We start from the raw sequence: 23,974 nt of genomic DNA on the forward strand, positions 1-23,974 counted from the left end.
CTATTAATTAATGTATTGGCATATTTACTCACCCCTACTAGGGTACCCTCACACCCTCACCTCTCTGAACTTCTGTGCTGTTTCCTGTTGGACTCCCATGAATCTTTTCCCCCTGAAACCATCAACAGGAATTACCACCATTAATGAATTGTCTCTTTCATTTTCCTTGACCTCACTCTGCTCATGTGAGCACTGCAAAAAGAATTTTATTTATTTATTTATTTATTTTTCAACGTTTTTATTTATTTTTGGGACAGAGAGAGACAGAGCATGAACGGGGGAGGGGCAGAGAGAGAGGGAGACACAGAATCGGAAACAGGCTCCAGGCTCCGAGCCATCAGCCCAGAGCCTGACGCGGGGCTCGAACTCACGGACCGCGAGATCGTGACCTGGCTGAAGTCGGACGCTTAACCGACTGCGCCACCCAGGCGCCCCGCAAAAAGAATTTTAAAATGTAGTTTTTATTTCTGGTTCTGACACTAACTATATACCTTGAAGCTGTTATGAGGATAAAACAAAATAATGAATATTAAGATTGTGCCTCTAGCTTATGCAGAATCTTATTCCCTATGTAAAGTCATGTGATTCTTACCTATCTTTTAAATCCTGTTCAAACTTCTGGGGAAATCTCTTTAGTGGGGGAAAAAAAGTCCTGGTTCAGGATCCCAAGGGTCAGTATTAAGTCAAACTTGCTGATAATCTTGCCCTTATTTTTTAATTTTAAGAACTGTAATTCAGCCTTGTTCCTTTGACCAAAGCTCAATCTTGTACACTAAAATTGGTTACTGAATCTATAATGCTATTCCTACACCAAGATAGCATCCCACCCTGATTACATCCCCATTACTGGATGTCCTCCCCAGCTGCATCCTATCCCACTATCCATTCTTCTATGGCTAAAACATAGCCCTTTTATCAGGCCATTTGCTCTCAGATATCTTTATCAGTATCTTTACCTGTTACCAACTTCCTACATTCGGTGTTTGATCAAGTCTTTACATTACGACCAGATACCTTTCCTTCCCATCCTGATGCCCACTTTGTTCGAAAGCATTCTGTACATTCTCAAATGCTCACAAAACGTAAGGTGTTTAATTTTTAGCCACTACTCCATTTTTAGATGATATTCTTCTCAGTGTGCATAATAGCACACTATATTGATTCTTCCCTTGCATGACTTATCATTGCTTCTCTGTTGCTATTGCAGCCTTTTGTTCTTCCTTCCACACAATAGATAGAGACCTCCAGTCAAGGTTCTCTCTTCAGTCATCTGCTATTTCCTTTCAACATACTCTCCCCCTCAGGGATGTCACCTACTGCTATGGTTAGTATCTATCATCACTAAACAACCGACACCCATATCAACATTAACCAGGAGCTCTACTCCTGTCTACCAGATCCTTAGTTTAATAACTCCCAAACTAAAATAATATCTATTCTCACAAACCAGTGCTTCCTCCAGATAGTTCCATTTGTATTGATTGTACTACCATTTTTTCCAGACACCAAGACTCAAAATTTAACATTTCTTTAACACTTTAAATTTGCCAACCACTTCAAATTATCAGTAATACCTATCAGCTTCCTGTCACATCTCATATATTATTTCCTTCTCTTTATTCCCTCAACAAATACTCTAATATAGGTCGATTTTAAATCATGATTCTATATTTACCTTAATCTTCTATTTTCCTACCTCTAATCATCCTATATACATCCATCTTGCTAAAATACTCTGGCTAAAGCTTTAATATCTGTTCATTAATTGTAACAGTGTTTAACAAAGAATGAAACACACAACATTGGTTTTAAGAGGAGACAATAATTTTAGTATTTTTGTGAGGATAAAAAGTTTAATTATTACTTCAATCAATGATTATATGCATAATGTTGCTTAAGGTAAATGGAAAATCTTCAAATGAGTCAATTTAAAGGAAACATAAGTAAAGTATAGTATAGTTTGTAAAAAAATGACAAAAAATGAAGTAATTTTGACCTATTGATTGAAATCTGTAGGACTTGGTCTTCTCTGGTGTTTTTCCTTAACTTTTGAAACTTTTTTCCTCAATACAAAACCATACAAATTTTCTCTTCCCAACAAGTGAATCAATTTAGCATTAGATGAATATGATATATGCCATTCTATCATGTGTATGAGGTTGCCACAGGGCAGTAGGACACTAAGCAGAAGGAGAAGTAGTTCCAAGTATTCTACGATAGATTAAGAAAAAGGAGCCCAGGTCAAAAATGGAGGGGACTGAATAGGCATCAAGCTGGTGAGACAAACCAGGGATGTACACCAGAAATAAAAAGTGAGGTTGATCATCAAGATCAAATTTTAGTTGTGAAGTGTGGCACCAGGTATAGTTCAGGCCCAAAGTAATTATTCAAAACCTAAATCTGTCAATGTTTGGAATGCGGCACAAGCAGACCCAGTTTCTCTAAGACTCCAAATTCTATTGGATTTTTCCATATTTGTGACAGCCTTATTATTCTCTCAGCCCTTAGTTCCCAATGTCCTAGTATTTAACTTTCTAAATCCTATAGACTTTGATGCCCTATTTTTTCTATGACTCCTAGTTTTTGTAAGGCTTTTGATAAGCCCAACTAGAGCTGATGTTTTCTTTCTTTAAAATTTTACAACATTTATTATCAGTTCTAACTATATGACCTACTCATATATTAGCATGTGCTACCTTCACAGTGATTTATATACGTGCTTTATCTCTGCCACTTTGGAAGCTCTTTAAGAATAACAACTTGTATACACAAATCCAACAGTATGTCATACAATTTTTGTATATGGTAAATCTTTGGAATAAAGGTTTCCTTTGTTCCAGGTCTGTAAGGGAGTAGTTTTGCTTATACAGTGTTTAATATTTATTAACTGTGTTTAATATGTAAACAGAAGCCAAGAACACTTCCTAACAATATTTTGAAGGTCATATTGATAATGGCTAACTACAAAATCATTTTGAGGGCAGGTTCTTGTGCTGATACTATTCAATGAATGCTACTGATGGAGAAGAGGGAACAACAACATAAAATTCATTTTCTTCTTCTAAGAATGGAATGTATATATACACTTTTCATGAAGAAATGATTGTGAGACATTACTATGTACCCAAGGAGGTTTCTCACACAACTATTTCAAACCAAGTGTTTTAATAAAGTTCTCCCATCTAAAATATAAGATCTATGTTGTTTTGTGTCTCCAGAGCAAGGAGATAGGAAGGTGTGTGTGCATGTGCATGTGTGTGTGTGTATTTAAAGAATGTGTGTGTGTACACACGTGTGTTTGTGTGTGTGTGTGTATATATACATATATATATATACATGTAAAACGTTTAGTAGAAATATTCTCAAATTTTAATGATATCATATTGTTTTAGGTTCTTAATGTTGGGAAGTTTGATCCTGGAATCTAACATTATCCTGCAGAAATCTTAGAAAACTCACTTTACTATTAGGAGTTTCAAAATGTTATAGCCTTCTATTTGACCTGCCATGACTCATCACTCTTGATCCACATGATTAAACTCAAAAATGGAAATATAATACTTCAAGTTTCCCTCATAAATTCTCTTTCAAAAAAAATAGAATTAGAGAGTAAATCTTAAAAGGCACCCTTCACAAGGAAAAAATAATTGATAGATTTGTATGATGAGGGATGTTAATTAGACTTATTCTGGTGATCTTTTAACAGTATACACAAATACCAAATTATTATGTTGTTTCTGAAATTTGCCAATTATATTTCATGATAAAATGTAATGCAATTTACAATCTCTACCCTAAAAAAGAGAGAATAAAGGTTTCTTTTGCAATAAACCTTCATTTTTACCAACATCAATGTTCATAAAGTTTGGGACAATTTCAAAAAGAAAAATACCCAATATTTTGCTGCTGCTACATCTATTACACTGACAGTTTCTTACTTACCCATATTAACTCAATCTTTAATGCAATCTGTTAAAAAATAAGCACATACAAATTCATCTGCTATGGCTAACCAACTATTCTAGATGCCATAAGGAAAATAAAAGTGTAAAAATTATTTCTTTCCAATCCTGAATGAATTACCTTACTACATAATTATAGATATGATACACAAATAATAAAATTAAATTAAGTTTAGTGATATAACTAATGTTTCAGTAAAATGTGGTATTCAAATATATGCTAAAATGGCAAATGGATAATACAGAGGAAGTATCATGTGTGAGAGATTCAGAATTAAAATATCAATATGGGTTGTACAAGTCAATTTTAGTATCTTAATGAATGATAGATTTTTATCCATTTATAAAATATATTTCTTAAATATGCATTTAAAATGATTTGTGAAAACTAAATTAAAATCTTAAGTCTTGATAGATTCAATTTTTCTTATTAATATAAAAATAACTTTACTAGTTTCTTTAAAATAAAAACAAATTAATAATTCACAAGCAGATCATCCCTGCAGATTTTAACTTAGTGATACTTTTCTCATCCATCTTACCCACTCCATATTTTAACTAACATTTCAAATAAAATATTTATTATCTCCTATCTAGACTAACTTTCTACCTGTTCTTCCTGCTTGTAATATATTTTCTTTCCAAACATCTTAACATCAGATTCAAATTTTCACAGTATACTTCTGATCATGTTCTTATGCTATACAAAAACAAACAAAACAAACAAACAAACCCAACTCATTCCAAAATTATAAATAACTCAAGGAGGAAATTTCAGACTACACAAAATAAAACTATCCAACCATCTCTCACGCTCTCTCTCTCAAAAAACAAAACAAAGTAAAACAAAGAAACAAAAACCCAAAAAACAAAAAACAAACAAAGAAACAAACAAAACACTTCTTTGACTTTTTTTATTCTCATAGAATAAAACGCAAATTCCAAGTTTGGTCATCTCATTACATCCCACTTTCCCAAACTTACTTTGCATTAATACTACCCTCTCCTCCTTTTATATGTCCCAGACTTTCACTTTTTAAGTCATTCCCTCTGTCTGAAAATCTTACTTGCTCTTTACCTCCACGCAATCACTTCAAAATGTCCAAGTCTTTATCTCGTTCCTAAGATGGATTTTAAATGCTTTTCTTACATGAATCCCTCACAGATTTAATCCAGTTTAGATCACAGTCTTCTGAAAACTGGCTCTAGACTTTAGAAAGTGATACAATTCTATGGAGAAGCTGCAATTCTAGGGAGCCAAGGAAGACAGAGATTATCTTCCCCCATTCTATAATCTATAACAGAGTTACCACACATATAGGCATCATCTGTGTATACCGTATGATGTGGTATGTTATGCCTCAGACTTTTCTCTTGTGAATTTTATATAACACAGCATCATTGCATATCCCTGTTCTTCTTCATTTCTGTAATATTTTCTCTGAACTTTGACAGTCTCTTCATGAAAATTAAATATTTTCTACCTTCCTAAGTTGATAGCCTATGGAAATAAGAGTCAATACCATCCACTCTTGACAAGCCATATACATATGATGGACATTGAAAGGAGATTTGAATATTTTATGCCATAAAATATAAACATACATCATATGTTTATATACTTTATATGTTTATATATATATATGTGTGTGTGTGTGTGTGTATATGTGTGTGTGTATATATATTTAGGTTTGCCTCAAAAACCATTATGAAAAATAAGCATAAATCACTGTATATTCACAACATTTTCAAATAAATTATGATAATGTAAAGTAATGAAGGATAGAACAATTGTAATCATACCTTTTGAAAGAAACAGATTATGAGGTGATTCATCATTGTGTGAAATCTGGAGTGAGGGATCTCAAAAATCAAGGACTTAACTTCCATCATTATCACTGTTTCAAGAAGCTTTAGGTATCCCTGGCCCACCAGCCCAGACTCTCTCCTTCTGTGACAGAACATTCAAAGTGATCTAAAACAAAAGCTGTCAAACTTTCAGTTCTACTTAGAAGTAGAAATACATGAACATTTCCCTCACAAGTGAAGATAGTTTTACGAATTGCTTTGCTTAACTTTTAAAAATCTCCATATTCATTTTGTGCTTTTATGCCCCCAAGTATGTCTTCACAAAACCTCTTATTGAATGAACAAGTCTGATGATACTGAACTTGGGACACTGGGGAAATCTCTTTATAATCATTTCTTATTTATTTTCGTGAAATTGCCCATCCTGTAGCTCATTGATAATTCCTCTCCCCTAATTCCTGTCTTTTCAAGTACAGTCATTCTTTACAAGTCACACAGCTAAAGTAGTCTTGGCCCAACTCTGCAACATGTCATCATGGAGATCACTTACTGGCAGTTCTACTTTGGACAAGTCACTTAAATTCAATTTCTTCATTTCTAAAATAGACAATAAGGTAAATGGTGCAAGCTAAAGATAAGTTTGTTAAGGACTTAGTCATAGGTCCGGTATGTGTATATGGGAGGGGTGAAATTAGTCATTCTTTCCACATTTGTCTGGCAGCTAAAGAAAATGCTTGCCTGGCCAATCTTCTCCATTCTTCACATTTTCCAGGGTTCCTAGGAGGGACTATTCTTGGGCTTTTGTAATGGAAAGTCAAGTACACAGAAGGCCTACAGGCAGCACACTGGTACAGGAGGAGCGATAAGGATTGGCATAAGCTTGAGGATTTAGGTGTAGGTGTAGCTATTATACGTAGAGACATTGAATAGTAGGGAACATAAAGTTTAAGAAATTTTATTGTGAAGTATCTTCTTCAAGGTGCTTAAAAAAACACCAGAGATAAATCATTTCAAAAATTGTTTTTAACACAGAGGCCAGACTGAAAGAGCTGCCAATAACCAAAGCTAGAATAATTTGAGAAACTGAATAGATAATAATACTAAATTATAATCTAGAAAAGAAAATAAATAGCCCTGAGTAGTATAATAGGTAATTGAACAAATAAATAGTGTATCTCATCTTTAGTATTATTGCTGTCTTACAGAAGAATTCCAACTAATAAATGCAGAAGGAATAAAGAAAACAGCAAACCACCATTATTACTACAGAGCAGTTCTAATAAAATAATTCACAAATGAACGCTAAATTTAGTGGGAAAAGTTTAAAGAGAAATGGAATATTTGCAGATATTCAATATTTTGAAGGAAAAAAATTATTACCTTTATCACGGAGAAACTCAGAAGACACTATCTTAACCAAAGGGGCCAATATTAACATTACTAGTAATAAGACAAATCAATATCATGTACCTCTTAATATGATGTACTGAGAAGAAAGGTATATCACGTAATATTTTTGCTAAAAGTGCAAACCTTCAACCAAGTCGCTAGAAAATATCAGAAAAAAAACAAATTGAGACATGTTCCACAAAATAATTGCATAGTACTCTTTGAAAGTGTCAATGTCACAAAAGATAAGGAAAGACTATGGAATTATCATAGGTTGAAAGAGACTAAGACAGCATAATGAACTGCACTGCGCCATTCTGGTTTGACTCTTGAAAGAGAAAAAAGACCTTAGTGGGGAAACTGGTGAAAACTGAATAATCAAGTATATAGTTTAGTTAATAGTACTGTACCAAGTTAACTTATTTTTTATAATTATATCATGCTATGTAAGATATTAACATTGGAGGAAACTGAGTGAATTGTATGTAAGAACTAGCTGTACTATTTTTGTAACTTTCCTGCAAGTCTACATATTTCAAAGTAAAGGCTTAAAAATTATTTTGGCTGAATAAACTATTTTTTGTTCGGTACACTTCTCTAGGAGAGAAATATACGAGCATCATTAATTACCCTGTTAATTCACAGATGCATATTTACCATGAAGCTAATGTAGCTTAAGCTTTGGGTCAATCCCCTCACTTGCTTGGGCTCCTAAACTAAATTTGTATTTAAAATTATGTATTCTTGCTCTAAAAGAAGCTCCCTTTCCACATTTTATAAGCTTTGAATTTCTCAAAATAGTGATCTGTCTCTGCCCAACAGTAAATGAAATTCTGAGATTGGTTCCAGTCTATTAGGGAAGGAGAAGAAGCTGGAATCTGAGCTAAAATAACCAATCCAAATATCGGATCGGATGTCATGTGCAATGAAAAACTATTCAATTTTCAATGTCTAAATAGGCATGGCAAACTATAGCTTATTCAGACTAGAGCTGATACTCATGAGGTCCTATTTTACAAAGGAATCAAGGCAGTTATCAGCTTCATAACACTGAATGTGAGATGGGTAGCAATATGTTTGGGTATTTCTCTAGTATCTGGAGGAAAAAGCCTAGTCAGCAGGAAAAAGGGGAGAGAAAAGATACTGGCAAAATTTACACAAGATTCCAATTAGGGGTCTATGGTAGAGCTCCAGTCTCACTGAGGATACCATGTGCTAAGCAGTAGAGAGAAAGGACATCCCAGTGTAGAGACAACAAAGTCATGTTTGGTGACTGTGTGAGTGTTCTGTACCTTCTTAGGTTCTCAGAAGGCAGATTAGAGTAATGGAGCAAGTTCTAGATTACCCTTTGACAAAGAAGCTTCTGATATTCCTCTTTTTCTGGCCAGCACAGGCATAAAAAATAGGAGAATGAGTCTTGTGGTAGACACACCATAATTAAGACTGTATAAACCCTGAATGACAGGGGCACTTCTGCCCAGAGCAAATGTCCAATTCTTTTGATTTCATTATTGATTACCAAAATACTCACTCTCATTAGATCTGGACCTTGCTAATTCAAGGGTTTTGTTTTCGTTTGGATTGGACTTTTTTATATATAGTAACAAAATGATAAAAAGGCTAATAATACAAACATATGCATGTACCATTTATGGAGAATGTTATATAGGCCAGACATTCTTTAAGCTCTTATTATTAGCAATCTTACTTATTTAAAACGGTTCTATTTTTCTTTTCTAAGCCCTGACAACATTTGAAGCCTGGAATCAGGGAAGTGGAGAAAGTAATTTGTGAAGAAATTGGGGAAGGAAATAGGGTAGAATTGTGAAATCTCAGGAGGAAACAATAAAGCCATAACTAGGAGAAAAGAAGAGATGATTTATAACATATTACGAACTTTGGGGTATTTTTCTTTAGATTTTGTGATTTATATTACCACTCTAGATGTAAACTTCTTAAACAGTAAAACCTAGACATTAAGCATGCATTCAACTATTTAACACATAAATATTGCTGATTGACCTATAAACTTGCCAACTGCTTACCCTGAGGTGGGAGAATTTTTGATAAAATAATGAAATTGATAAAAGAGTTCAAATTCCACTTCTTAAACTCTACTTATTCACAAGAATTATTTCTTGCATATCAAATATATCTGCCAGAAAACCGAATTCTTCTCTTATGGATTCCCTAATTTAAAATAAAGGTTAGGACCATAAAGTTATCTCTGGCACTTGTGGAGAAGTGTGTGGCTAGAATCATCTAGCACTTAAAGAGTTCACTTTAAGCTCCTGAATGTATTTTTTTTTCTCTCTACTCTGTCTCCCTTTAGACTGAGATTTTACATGTCAAATCTCAGTCCAGAGAGACTTTTTTCCTGTGGTGAAATTATAGATCCTGACAGGAGTTGGTTACTATAAAACTGTTGACAGATACTTATCTCTAACATGGTTAGCGGGTACCATTAAGTGTACCAAATCACTTAAAACAGAAAACGAAAACTCATACTATGTGCAATCTCTTCACTAAGCTCTAGCAGCAGTCAAATGTGTTTTCTTTACTATATGGAGCTCACAATCAAAGAAGCCCACAGATAGGTAATGGGAAATGTTCTATATGCTCACCATTGAAGCAAGGGCTGCCTGAGGTTTTATTGAATAATTCAGTATTTGGGGCTCAGCACCTAGGGGTGATAAATATTATCCAATAGAAACACCTAGCAGAAAGTCCTGAGAACTCATATCCCACAGATTTTCTCTAATGCTTTAGCCATGCATGATCCACAGTGGACATAAGAGTGTTTAAAAAGACTGCCCAGCCTACTGGGATTTTGCCTGTAGGTGATATTCTCTTAGTCTTGTTAGTTTTTTCTCTTTATTCTTAAGGACAGGAACCATGCATCCTCTGTAGCCACTTCCCACATGTAGCATTAAAATAGCACCAATCGGGGCGCCTGGGTGGCTCAGTCGTTAAGCCTCCGACTTCAGCTCAGGTCACGATCTCGCGGTCCGTGAGTTCGAGCCCCGCATCGGGCTCTGGGCTGATGGCTCAGAGCCTGGAGCCTGCTTCCGATTCTGTGTCTCCCTCTCTCTCTGCCCCTCCCCCGTTCATGCTCTGTCTCTCTCTGTCTCAAAAATAAATAAACATTTTAAAAAAAAAAGTAGATTTCGGCAAGATGGCGGCTTAGGAGGACGCTGGGCTCACCGCACGTCCTGCTGATCACTTAGATTCCACCTACACCTGTCTAAATAACCCAGAAAACCGCCAGAGGATTAGCAGAATGGAGTCGCCGGAGCCAAACGCAGACGAGAGGCCCACGGAAGAGGGTAGGAAGGGCGGTGAGGCGGTGCGCGCTCCACGGACTGGCGGGAGGGAGCCCGGGTGGAGGGGCGGCTTGCCGGCCAAGCAGAGTCCCCGAGTCTGGCTTGCAAAAGCGGAGGGGCCTGACGGACTGTTCCCACAACAAGCGCGACTTAGCGCGTCTGGGAGGTCATAAGTTAACAGCTCTGCTCGGAAAGCGGGAAGGCTGGAGGACAAAGGGAGGGAGAGCTGCTGAGCCCCCTGACAACAGAGCTCAGTTTGGTGGGGAACAAAGGCACTCACCAGCGCCATCTCCCCCGCCCATCCCCCAGCCAAAATCCCAAAGAGAATCCGTTCCTGCAAGGGAACTTGCTTGCTCCGTGCAAACACCCAACTCTGTGCTTCTGCGGAGCCAAACCTCCGGCAGCGGATCTGACTCCCTCCCGCTGCCACAGGGCCCCTCCTGAAGTGGATCACCTAAGGAGAAGCGATCTAAGCCTGTCCCTCCTGCCCCCGTGCACCTTGCCTACCCACCCTAGCTAATACGCCAGATCCCCAGCATCACAAGCCTGGCAGGGTACAAGTAGCCCAGACGAGCCACACCACCCCACAGTGAATCCCGCCCCTAGGAGAGGGGAAGAGAAGGCACACACCAGTCTGACTGTGGCCCCAGCGGTGGGCTGTGGGCAGACATCGGGTCTGACTGCGGCCCCGCCCACCAACTCCAGTTATACACCACAGCACAGGGGAAGTGCCCTGCAGGTCCTCACCATGCCAGGGACTATCCAAAATGACCAAGCGGAAGAATTCCCCTCAGAAGAATCTCCAGGAAATAACAACAGCTAATGAGCTGATCAAAAAGGATTTAAATAATATAACAGAAAGTGAATTTAGAATAATAGTCATAAAATTAATCGCTGGGCTTGAAAACAGTATACAGGACAGCAGAGAATCTCTTGCTACAGAGATCAAGGGACTAAGGAACAGTCACGAGGAGCTGAAAAACGCTTTAAACGAAATGCATAACAAAATGGAAACCACCACAGCTCGGCTTGAAGAGGCAGAGGAGAGAATAGGTGAACTAGAAGATAAAGTTATGGAAAAAGAGGAAGCTGAGAAAAAGAGAGATAAAAAAATCCAGGAGTATGAGGGGAAAATTAGAGAACTAAGTGATACACTAAAAAGAAATAATATACGCATAATTGGTATCCCAGAGGAGGAAGAGAGAGGGAAAGGTGCTGAAGGGGTACTTGAAGAAATCATAGCTGAGAACTTCCCTGAACTGGGGAAGGAAAAAGGCATTGAAATCCAAGAGGCACAGAGAACTCCCTTCAGATGTAAGTTGAATCGATCTTCTGCACGACATATCATAGTGAAACTGGTAAAATACAAGGATAAAGAGAAAATTCTGAAAGCAGCAAGGGGTAAACGTGCCCTCACATATAAAGGGAGACCTATAAGACTAGCGACTGATCTCTCTTTTGAAACTTGGCAGGCCAGAAAGAATTGGCACGAGATTTTCAGAGTGCTAGACAGAAAAAATATGCAGCCAAGAATCCTTTATCCAGCAAGTCTGTCATTTAGAATAGAAGGAGAGATAAAGGTCTTCCCAAACAAACAAAAACTGAAGGAATTTGTCACCACTAAACCAGCACTACAAGAGATCCTAAGGGGGACCCTGTGAGACAAAGTCCCAGAGACATCACTACAAGCATAAAACATACAGACATCACAATGACTCTAAACCCGTATCTTTCTATAATAACACTGAATGTAAATGGATTAAATGCGCCAACCAAAAGACATAGGGTATCAGAATGGATAAAAAAACAAGACCCATCTATTTGCTGTCTACAAGAGACTCATTTTAGATCTGAGGACACCTTTAGATTGAGAGTGAGGGGATGGAGAACTACTTATCATGCGACTGGAAGCCAAAAGAAAGCTGGAGTAGCCATACTTATATCAGACAAACTAGACTTTAAATTAAATGCTGTAACAAGAGATGAAGAAGGACATTATATAATAGTTACAGGGTCTATCCATCAGGAAGAGCTAACAATTATAAATGTCTATGCGCCGAATACCGGAGCCCCCAAATATATAAAACAATTACCCATAAACATAAGCAACCTTATTGATAAGAATGTGGTCATTGCAGGGGACTTTAACACCCCCCTTACAGAAATGGATAGATCATCTAGACACACGGTCAATAAAGAAACAAGGGCCCTGAATGAGACATTGGATCAGATGGACTTGACAGATATATTTAGAACTCTGCATCCCAAAGCAACAGAATATACTTTCTTCTCAAGTGCACATGGAACATTCTCCAAGATAGATCATATACTGGGTCACAAAACAGCCCTTCATAAGTTTACAAGAATTGAAATTATACCATGCTTACTTTCAGACCACAATGCTATGAAGCTTGAAATCAACCACAGAAAAAAGTCTGGAAAACCTCCAAAGCATGGAGGTTAAAGAATACCCTACTAACGAATGAGTGGATCAACCAGGCAATTAGAGAAGAAATTAAAAAATATATGGAAACAAACGAAAATGAAAATACAACAATCCAAACGCTTTGGGACGCAGCAAAGGCAGTCCTGAGAGGAAAATACATTGCAATCCAGGCATATCTCAAGAAACAAGAAAAATCCCAAATACAAAATCTAACAGCACACCTAAAGGAACTAGAAGCAGAACAGCAAAGGCAGCCTAAGCCCAGCAGAAGAAAAGAAATAATAAAGATCAGAGCAGAAATAAACAATATAGAATCTAAAAAAACTGTAGAGCAGATCAACGAAACCAAGAGTTGGTTTTTTGAAAAAATAAACAAAATTGACAAACCTCTAGCCAGGCTTCTCAAAAAGAAAAGGGAGATGGCCCAAATAGATAAAATCATGAATGAAAATGGAATTATTACAACCAATCCCTCAGAGATACAAACAATTACCAGGGAATACTATGAAAAATTATATGCCAACAAACTGGACAACCTGGAAGAAATGGACAAATTCCTGAACACCCACACTCTTCCAAAACTCAATCAGGAGGAAATAGAAAGCTTGAACAGACCCATAACCAGCGAAGAAATTGAATCGGTTATCAAAAATCTCCCAACAAATAAGAGTCCAGGACCAGACGGCTTCCCAGGGGAGTTCTACCAGACATTTAAAGCAGAGATAATACCTATCCTTCTCAACCTATTCCAAGAAATAGAAAGGGAAGGAAAACTTCCAGACTCATTCTATGAAGCCAGTATTACTTTGATTCCTAAACCAGACAGAGACCCAGTCAAAAAAGAGAACTACAGGCCAATATCCCTGATGAATACGGATGCAAAAATTCTCAATAAGATACTAGCAAATCGAATTCAACGGCATATAAAAAGAATTATTCACCATGATCAAGTGGGATTCATTCCTGGGATGCAGGGCTGGTTCAACATTCGCAAATCAATCAACGTGATACATCACATTAACAAAAAAAAAGAGAAGAACCATATGATCCTGTCAATCGATGCAGAAAAGACCTTTGACAAAATCCAGCACCCTTTCTTAATAAAAACCCTTGAGAAAGTCGGGATAGAAGGAACATACTTAAAGATCATAAAAGCCATTTATGAAAAGCCCACAGCTAACATCATCCTCAACGGGGAAAAACTGAGAGCTTTTTCCCTGAGATCAGGAACACGACGAGGAAGCCCACTCTCACCGCTGCTGTTTAACATAGTGCTGGAATTTCTAGCATCAGCAATCAGACAACAAAAGGAAATCAAAGGCATCCAAATTGGCAAAGATGAAGTCAAGCTTTCGCTTTTTGCAGATGACATGATATTATACATGGAAAATCCGATAGACTCCACCAAAAGTCTGCTAGAACTGATACATGAATTCACCAAAGTTGCAGGATACAAAATCAATGTATAGAAATCAGTTGCATTCTTATACACTAACAATGAAGCAACAGAAAGACAAATAAAGAAACTGATCCCATTCACAATTGCACCAAGAAGCATAAAATACCTAGGAATAAATCTAACCAAAGATGTAAAGGATCTGTATGCTGAAAACTATAGAAAGCTTATGAAGGTAATTGAAGAAGATTTAAAGAAATGGAAAGACATTCCCTGCTCATGGATTGGAAAAATAAATATTGTCAAAATGTCAATACTACCCAAAGCTATCTACACATTCAATGCAATCCCAATCAAAATTGCAGCAGCATTCTTCTCGAAACTAGGACAAGCAATCCTAAAATTCATATGGAACCACAAAAGGCCCCGAATAGCCAAAGGAATTTTGAAGAAGAAGACCAAAGCAGGGGCATCACAATCCCAGACTTTAGCCTCTACTACAAAGCTGTCATCATCAAGACAGCATGGTATTGGCACCAAAACAGACACATAGACCAATGGAATAGAATAGAAACCCCAGAACTAGACCCACAAACGTATGGCCAACTCATCTTTGACAAAGCAGGAAAGAACATCCAATGGAAAAAAGACAGCCTCTTTAACAAATGGTGCTGGGAGAACTGGACAGCAACATGCAGAAGGTTGAAACTAGACCACTTTCTCACACCATTCACAAAAATAAACTCAAAATGGATAAAGGACCTCAATGTGAGACAGGAAACCATCAAAACCTTAGAGGAGAAAGCAGGAAAAGACCTCTCTGACCTCAGCCGTAGCAATCTCTTACTCGACACATCCCCAAAGGCAAGGGAATTAAAAGCAAAAGTGAATTACTGGGACCTTATGAAGATAAAAAGCTTCTGCACAGCAAAGGAAACAACCAACAAAACTAAAAGGCAACCAACGGAATGGGAAAAGATATTCGCAAATGACATATCGGACAAAGGGCTAGTATCCAAAATCTATAAAGAGCTCACCAAACTCCACACCCAAAAAACAAATAACCCAGTGAAGAAATGGGCAGAAAACATGAATAGACACTTCTCTAAAGAAGACATCCGGATGGCCAACAGGCACATGAAAAGATGTTCAGCGTCGCTCCTTATCAGGGAAATACAAATCAAAACCACACTCAGGTATCACCTCATGCCAGTCAGAGTGGCCAAAATGAACAAATCAGGAGACTATAGATGCTGGAGAGGATGTGGAGAAACGGGAACCCTCTTGCACTGTTGGTGGGAATGCAAACTGGTGCAGCCGCTCTGGAAAGCAGTGTGGAGGTTCCTCAGAAAATTAAAAATAGACCTACCCTATGACCCAGCAATAGCACTGCTAGGAATTTATCCAAGGGATACAGGAGTACTGATGCGTAGGGCCACTTGTACCCCAATGTTCATAGCAGCACTCTCAACAATAGCCAAATTATGGAAAGAGCCTAAATGTCCATCAACTGATGAATGGATAAAGAAATTGTGGTTTATATACACAATGGAATATTACGTGGCAATGAGAAAAAATGAAATATGGCCTTTTGTAGCAACGTGGATGGAACTGGAGAGTGTGATGCTAAGTGAAATAAGCCATACAGAGAAAGACAGATACCATATGGTTTCACTCTTATGTGGATCCTGAGAAACTTAACAGGAACCCATGGGGGAGGGGAAGGAAAAAAAAAAAAAGAGGTTAGAATGGGAGAGAGCCAAAGCATAAGAGACTGTTAAAAACTGAGAACAAACTGAGGGTTGATGGGGGGTGGGAGGGAGGAGAGGGTGGGTGATGGGTATTGAGGAGGGCACCTTTTGGGATGAGCACTGGGTGTTGTATGGAAACCAATTTGTCAATAAATTTCATAAAAAAATAAAATAAAATAAAATAAAAAAATAAAGAAAAAAATAAAAAATAAAGAAAATAATAAAAAAAAGTAAAATAGCACCAATACATGATGCTGAAATTTTACAAATGATCATATGAAAAATAACTGTTCTGTTATTGCTGTAAAGAAAATACAGGAAATGATTTTGCTGCGTTATGCTATGTTATTTACTGTAACTTGATTCAACCTCATACACAGGTCAAATATTGTTGCAGCAAAGTGGAATTACCTCATATAACATTAAATCAACTTTATAATCCTTGGTTAATAGCCTACTTACCTTGAATAGTATTTAATTCTGTGAAATTCCTGAATAACCAAAAAATTTGAATAATCCCTTAAGTGTGTGCAGGAATCAATGGCATTAGAAAAACAAACAAAGAATAATAATGCTCTGTTTCTCTCTCATTTTTAGAAGCTATCTACTTGAAGCAAATAAGGTAATTATAGTATACATACATTCTCTTTAAAACATATTTTTAACTTGGATATCCAAAGTTGATTTCACAAGACCTTCCTAAGCACGAACATCTTGCCCAGATATCATATGGATATTCAGTAAATTCTCTTAAAGTGGTTGTGAGTTTCTTCTCACATTCAACAAAAGAGTACCATGTTGGCAGTAGAGATAAAAGGATTAGTTAATTTGGATTAGTCCAGTTGTCCTTCTGATCTGGGGCCTGTACTTTATGATAAATGAAAAATCACTATAACTGTTAATTGTACAAGACCAATCTTAAAGACAGACGAGGTGATAAGCTTTCTATGCATTGTTAGGAATGCTTTGCTGACTAAAAATATCAATTTATTTTTTCTCACAGTTTTTCAAGTCTGTGCTGTTATTTTTTTTTTCAATCAGGTAACTAGTAAAGATTAAAATCTTCTGTATCCAAGTGGAAGTATTATTATTTCTAAGAAGGATAATTAAGCCCTTATCAGATAGCATTTCCAGGGATAAACCAACTGAAATCTTTTCTGCAGCAAAGCAAGCGATAAGTAATACCTATGAATAATAAGGATTTGTTTGTCAGATGTGTGTCAATGTATGATTAGTTAAAGAGAGAGGCACCTGGATATTAGGTACTGAAGAGACGTATATTACCCTATAAGTCTCTTATCAGTTGGGACACAACCTATGCTCTAAGCAGGAATCCCCACTGGTTTCTCTGTATATGGGCACATTGAAATGTCTTCAGCCTTTCAGATGAAACTCATAACACTGCCACATGTGAGCAGTCTGAGAAAAATGAACTCACAAATTGCAGAGCATTATTGAGACATGGAAAGAACATGTACTTTAACAGCGGGAAGAGTACAACATCAACCTGTGTGTGAATCATGGTTCTGTCCTAGCCTGGCTGTTTACCCTTGAGCCAGTTATTTGACTTCTCAGAATCTCAGTTCTTTCTTCTCTGAATGAGAATAGCAAGTTTATCCTGGGTGATTACTGCCAGGATGAAATGAGACAAAGTTACAAAAGTACCTGAGCATCTACTAGGAATTCAGGTAGACCCAGTCACTGATATGATTAAGTACCTCCAATCACATAGGTTCCGTTTATCCTCTTTCATGCTACACCTAACTTTTTCATTTTCCTATCTTTGACTTGATTTTACTTCATAAATCTTTCCACCACCACCCCAACAGATGTGCTGTTTAATCAAACTAAACCTGTCTAATTCCACCTTCCGTTATAAATCATACCTAACCTGTCTAAAATCCTTTAATACATAATGGCTTCCCATAAGCTTTTCAAATGAGTAAATCCAAGACACTAATTGAAAATGAACTTGTACAGCAGAGCAAATCTCTGAAACTTCTCAGAAGGGGAAGTTGCAAGTCTCCTTGAAAGTGAAAGCTCTTCGTTTACAATGAGAAAGAAAGAAAGAAAGAAAGAAAGAAAGAGAGAGAGAGAGAGAGAGAGAAAGAAAGAAAGAAAGAAAGAAAGAAAGAAAGAAAGAAAGAAAGAAAGAAAGAAAGAAAGAAAGAAAGAAAGAAAGAAAAAGAAAGAAGAAAAAACAATTGAGAACAGAGAGGTGTGCAGAGCCACATTTCTCAAAGTCTGGTCTGTAGATGATACACTGAGGTCTTGGGGCAGAGTTCAGATGCCTGTGAAAGGAGCCAGGTGATCATATTAATTAATATGATGGGACAGCCCCATGCACACACTAATGTACTGTATCATGACAAAGTAACAAGTACTGCCAGAAAGTCCATCTTCTCTTCCAAGCTTTCTCGGGTCAAAAGTTACTTTTAAATAATGGCAAAGTAGTTACACAAATTGACGCAGAAGAGATTCCCCTGTTGGGATTAAAAATGGCTTCTGAATTCCTTCCCTTTCCCGCAAGGTAAAAGCATAGTCTGAAAGAAGTTGGATAACAGTGATACAGATTTGTTTCATGAATAGCCTATGAGTGTTAGAAATGCCATTAAATATTCCTTAGGCAGGCAACATAGCATGAATCAGCAGACATGTGTAGCCAGAAAGACAATGATATGAACAATCCTTTCAGAATGTTTTCTATTACATTCTCTCTACCATTAAAACCATTTAATGTAAAAGCTAAAGAATGCCTTCCTTAATCTCAAAAGGCAAAACTAAGCTGGAAAATTCCAAATTAAAATAAGAGAAAATGTAATTTGATCAATGCTTTTTAAGGCTGTAAGAGAAAATTCTCCATCATCATTCTCGACCAGACTTACTAGTGTAAATTCCAAATGTACCACCTTAAGTATTGGCAGAATATGAAAAGGAATGTGACTTTAAACTTGGGATTCTAATGAGATTTTGTTAAAAGTTCACACTCTTTTTAGCCTGGGTACAAACCTTGTCAGTAAATGAATTAATTTTTGGCTATTTTCTAATCTCATTATACCTTTTGTCAGCAGAATGATTTATCAGAATTACAATGCCTAATGCTGTATATCCTGTGAAATATGGTCATCTAGACCAAGACAGTATCATCATTTGACTCTTTCAATATATGATATTTTCATTAGCAGCAGGATATTCATTCCTTCCCTTCTGCTCAGCAGGGCTATAAATAGAGAGGCCAGCCAACCAAATCACACAATATTGAAAAGGTCAAAGAAGTACAGTATATTACTATAATTTACAGAATACTTCTCATGAAGTATTAAAACTCTTGACACTTTATTTAGGTGCTGAGAAAATAATGAAAACATAAAGCAGTGTGCAATGGTCACATTATCATGGCTCTGATTGTAGAGCCAGTACTGAATGAAGCTTTTGTTTGCAGTTAAACAGAAACTGAACACACATGAAGGTCTATTCAGATGGTCAGTAACAAAATTAAAGGTGTACTTTCTTTTATTAAATCAGTATCATATCTTAAAGAAAAGGAAATGAAAAAAAAAATAAGGAAAAGAAGCACACTGGTCAGGACACAGCCACAGTCTATTTGCCTGGTTCCAGAAGGAATTAAAATTTCTGATCTAGTTGGCTGAGTTGGAAGAGCCATCTAAAAACATTTGTTTTGAATCAGGAATAGATGGTTGCACTTTACTAGGTCACATCTATAGTATGGCAAGAACAAGAGGAGAGAAACTATGTAGATCTAAGTCTCATGTTAGGATTTTGGTCTTAATTCCTGCTTGAATTGTGAAATTATTTATATGACTGAGTTAAAGAGCAAGGAAGAAAACTGTTCATCTGTATGTAAGAGAATGGTATTTGTGGGAAATGGCCATGTAACTCCATAACTAAATGATAAAACCTAAATCTTACTCGTCAGTAAAAAGAGCTTAAAGAGGGCCATATTTAAAACATTTCACTACCATTTTCCCCAAGAGTTTTAATCCAAATCCTAGAAATTCTATTGTACTTATTCAAGGACATTTATTGCCAGATATTCTGTAAGATACTGTGGAAAGAAGACTTAATTCTTATGTCTATCCCTTCCTCTTCTCTCCCACCACCATTGTCTCAGTGCGGGTCACTATATTCCATTACTCAGCCAGAGGTAATCTTTTCCTTAAATACACTACTATACCTCTAATGCATTCTTCATACTCTTACCAAAGGGAACTTGTCTAAAATCAAAATCTGTTATTATTTCTTTGGAGCTTTAAACTTTGCCTTGTTTTCCCATCTTTTCTAGCATTCAGGTTTCCACCTGCAATTCAGGACCCTTCAATATTTGAGTACCACCAATCTCCTGCCAGAGTCTGCCTCAGAATTACAATGGCACCATCAATTGGTTTAGAATCCCCTGAAACCACTCAGAGATCATGTAGAGAATCTCCACAGGAAGCCTGACCACCTCAGCTCCAACTACCATATCCCCTTCTTAAAGAGAGATGTTGAGAAATTGTAGCCCTTCTTCAACTGATACCACTGGGCCTTCTTTATTTAAAGCAGAAGAAAAGTACAAAATAGTATCAAACATGACTACATCTGTCTCAAGGTGGAATGAATACTTTGTGTATTCTCTTAGATCTCTTCTTAGATTTGCTATTATCGGCTGCTCTCTCCAATACACTTACCAACTAAAAAGGAGACAGCAAAAGAGGGAAAGGAAGCTTAAGAGAATAAAAAGAAAAAAGAAAGAAGGGAGGAAGGTAAGGAAAAAGCAAGGAACTTAGATGAACTAATTGAATAGAGTTTTTGCCATGGGATTAAGCTATTGGCTTGATTCTGATATGAGTCTATAAATTGTGCCCCTAAAAATTTTTGATCAAAGGCCAAAAGATACCTTCCATTTTCTAAATGAGTCATTTTTCCTACTGAAAAATTATGTTTTCTGCTACTAACAAACAAACAAGTAAAATCTGTCATCTGCCATCAAATGTGAATGAGGAATATCAGTTATGCTGATAGGAAAATGTGGACAATTGAAATCACACACCTTCTAGGCAGAACACATAAGGCAGACTAGGAAAAACTACACATTGATGTGTTTTGTACTTTGTATGGAAACCATGGCACTTGAAATCATTTAATTTGTTCATATTTCTTGATATCCTGAAATTATCAGGTCATTGTGATGAAAAGATCAAAACAGTTACAGTATAGAGAAGGGAGCCAATATAAAGTTAGACAAATACCATGACCACCCTGTTTAAAATGTCAGCCCAAGCTGCTCACAGTTTATGCATATTTATTCTCCTTTATTTTCTAGGTATCACATACACGTACCTGGAATTATACAGTCGTTTATTTATTTATTTATTTATTTATTTATTTATTTATTTATTTATTTATTTTTAATTTTTTTTTCAATTTTTTTTATTTATTTTTGGGACAGAGAGAGACAGAGCATGAACGGGGGAGGGGCAGAGAGAGAGGGAGACACAGAATCGGAAACAGGCTCCAGGCTCCGAGCCATCAGCCCAGAGCCCGACACGGGGCTCGAACTCACAGACCACGAGATCGTGACCTGGCTGAAGTCGGACACTCAACCGACTGCGCCACCCAGGCGCCCCTATACAGTCGTTTATTATTAAAAAACATTTTGTCTAGGAGCGCCTGGGTGGCTCAGTCAGTTAGATGACCGACTTTGGCTCCGGTCATGATCTCGCAGTTTATGAGTTCGAGCCCTGCATCAGGTTCTGTGCTGACAGCTCAGAGCCTGAAGCCTGCTTCAGATTCTGGGGCCTCCCTGCCCCCACCCTTCCCCCACTCGCGCTCTGTCTCTCAAGAATGAATAAACCTAAAAAAATTATTTTGTCTGTTGGAAAAGAGCTGATTTAGACATATATTAAAGATGTGATACTATGCATTCTTCTAATATTACTAAGCATTTATGATAATGGAACATGAATATAGCATATTTTAAAAGATAACAATAAAGGAACTAGTATTATCTTCCTTTGAATATTAATAAAAATGAACCATTTTTCCAAATTGTCTATCTTCCCCCAAAAGAATGTCAGCACCAGTACCACATTGTTAACCACTGACCCTCTCTCTTTGACCAGAATCTTTCACAGGATAGGTATTTACATAATATTTGTTAAACCTAAGCAAGATCCTACAACTCACTGTAATGTTTGCTGTCTCCATGCTATTCCACATGTTAGTTCCTCTTTCTTGAAAACATTTCCTAATCTTTATTCATAGATGGAATTCTAATATATCAAACCCTAACTCAGAAGTTACTTCTTCTGTCATCATGTTCACTGTTCGTCATTCTCTCCTCTATGCTCTCTTTGTACATATGTAGGATGTACTGTGCTCATAAAGTTACATTACACTGTTTTCTTGTTTCTAAGCAATTCAAACCCTGAAGCTGGGCTAACCCTCCCAAATCATAACATTTCTGTTGTCAAAGGTGACCATTCTTCCTTGATTACCTAAAACAGAGTCTATTTATGCCTGTTTTCCCCCAATGACCTCTTTATAGCACTCTCTTTTACTCCAAAACATGTTTCTAGTTGGAGAACAAATTATGTCATCATTCAACTTTTTAACCATTGCCAATTGATGAAATTCTAAGCTCATTTACAAAGACCCTTTGATCTTGCTTGATCAAAACTTCATTTATCTGATCTCCACCTCATTCACCTGGGTCCTCACAGGGTCCCACCTCTACTCTGGCTCTTGTCTTTCCAGACATTGGACTCCCTATTTTATAAACTTTTTGACTTAGCTCACCCATCTTTCTTGGTTGGAATTCTTTGATATAATCATGGTTCCACAGAGCTTTTTTTGGATTCTGGCTCCTTGTCAGAGTCCAGACAGCTAGGTCAGTCTTGACATCATCTTGAAGAGGAGGATAACACATCCCTATCTCTTACCAGATACGATGGTATTATTTATTTCTCTCCCAAATACTGAATATACTTCATAGTACATAGTAGGCTTTAAAAATACTTATTGAATTTAACTACAGAATAACTGTCATGGGTTGAATTGTGTCCTCTCAAAATTCACATGTTAAAGTCATAATCCCCAGTATATGACAATGTAACACTTTGGACGGTAAGATCTTTACAGAGGTAATCAAATTAAATTGAGATTATTAAGGTGAGTCCTAACCCAACAGGACTGGTGTCCTTATTAAAAAGGGGGAAATATAGACCCAGAAATACACATACAGGGAACATGGACATCTACAAGCTAAAGAGAGTGATCTGGGGGCGCCTGGGTGGCGCAGTCGGTTAAGCGTCCGACTTCAGCCAGGTCACGATCTCGCGGTCCGTGAGTTCGAGCCCCGCGTCAGGCTCTGGGCTGATGGCTCAGAGCCTGGAGCCTGTTTCCGATTCTGTGTCTCCCTCTCTCTCTGCCCCTCCCCTGTTCATGCTCTGTCTCTCTCTGTCCCCAAAATAAATAAATGTTGAAAAAAAATTAAAAAAAAAAAAAAAAAAAAAAAAAGAGAGTGATCTGAAATATAGTCTTCACTCACAATCTTCAGAAGGACTGAATCCTGAGGATACCTGGGTGTTGGACCTCTAACATTCAGAATTGTGAAACAATGTATTTCTTTTGTTTAGGCCATGCAATCTGTGGTGCTATGTTACAGCAGCCTTGGCAAACTAATATAGACTTAATTGTATTTTCACACATGTAAAATAGAGATAGCAACACTGACTACCTCACAGACTCTGTGTGAGAATCAAATGAGAGAGTTTATGTAAAATGCTAAGCACAAAGCCCAGCACATTCAGTAAATGTTATTTGTGTTACCATCTTCTGAGGTTTCTTTCAATGAGTAACGTGTTCTTTGCTCATCTGTTATAGCTCTTATTTATTAA

At 37.1% G+C, this 23,974-nt stretch overlaps 1 pseudogene; it reads right to left on the minus strand.

Annotated features, from left to right (window-relative positions):
- The window catches only part of LOC122467071, an 86,039-nt pseudogene that overhangs the window by 23,862 nt on the left and 38,203 nt on the right, over nt 1–23,974 (minus strand).

The sequence above is a fragment of the Prionailurus bengalensis genome, chromosome A3, assembly GCF_016509475.1.
Source record: "Prionailurus bengalensis isolate Pbe53 chromosome A3, Fcat_Pben_1.1_paternal_pri, whole genome shotgun sequence".
Taxonomy (NCBI): Eukaryota; Metazoa; Chordata; class Mammalia; order Carnivora; family Felidae; genus Prionailurus; species Prionailurus bengalensis.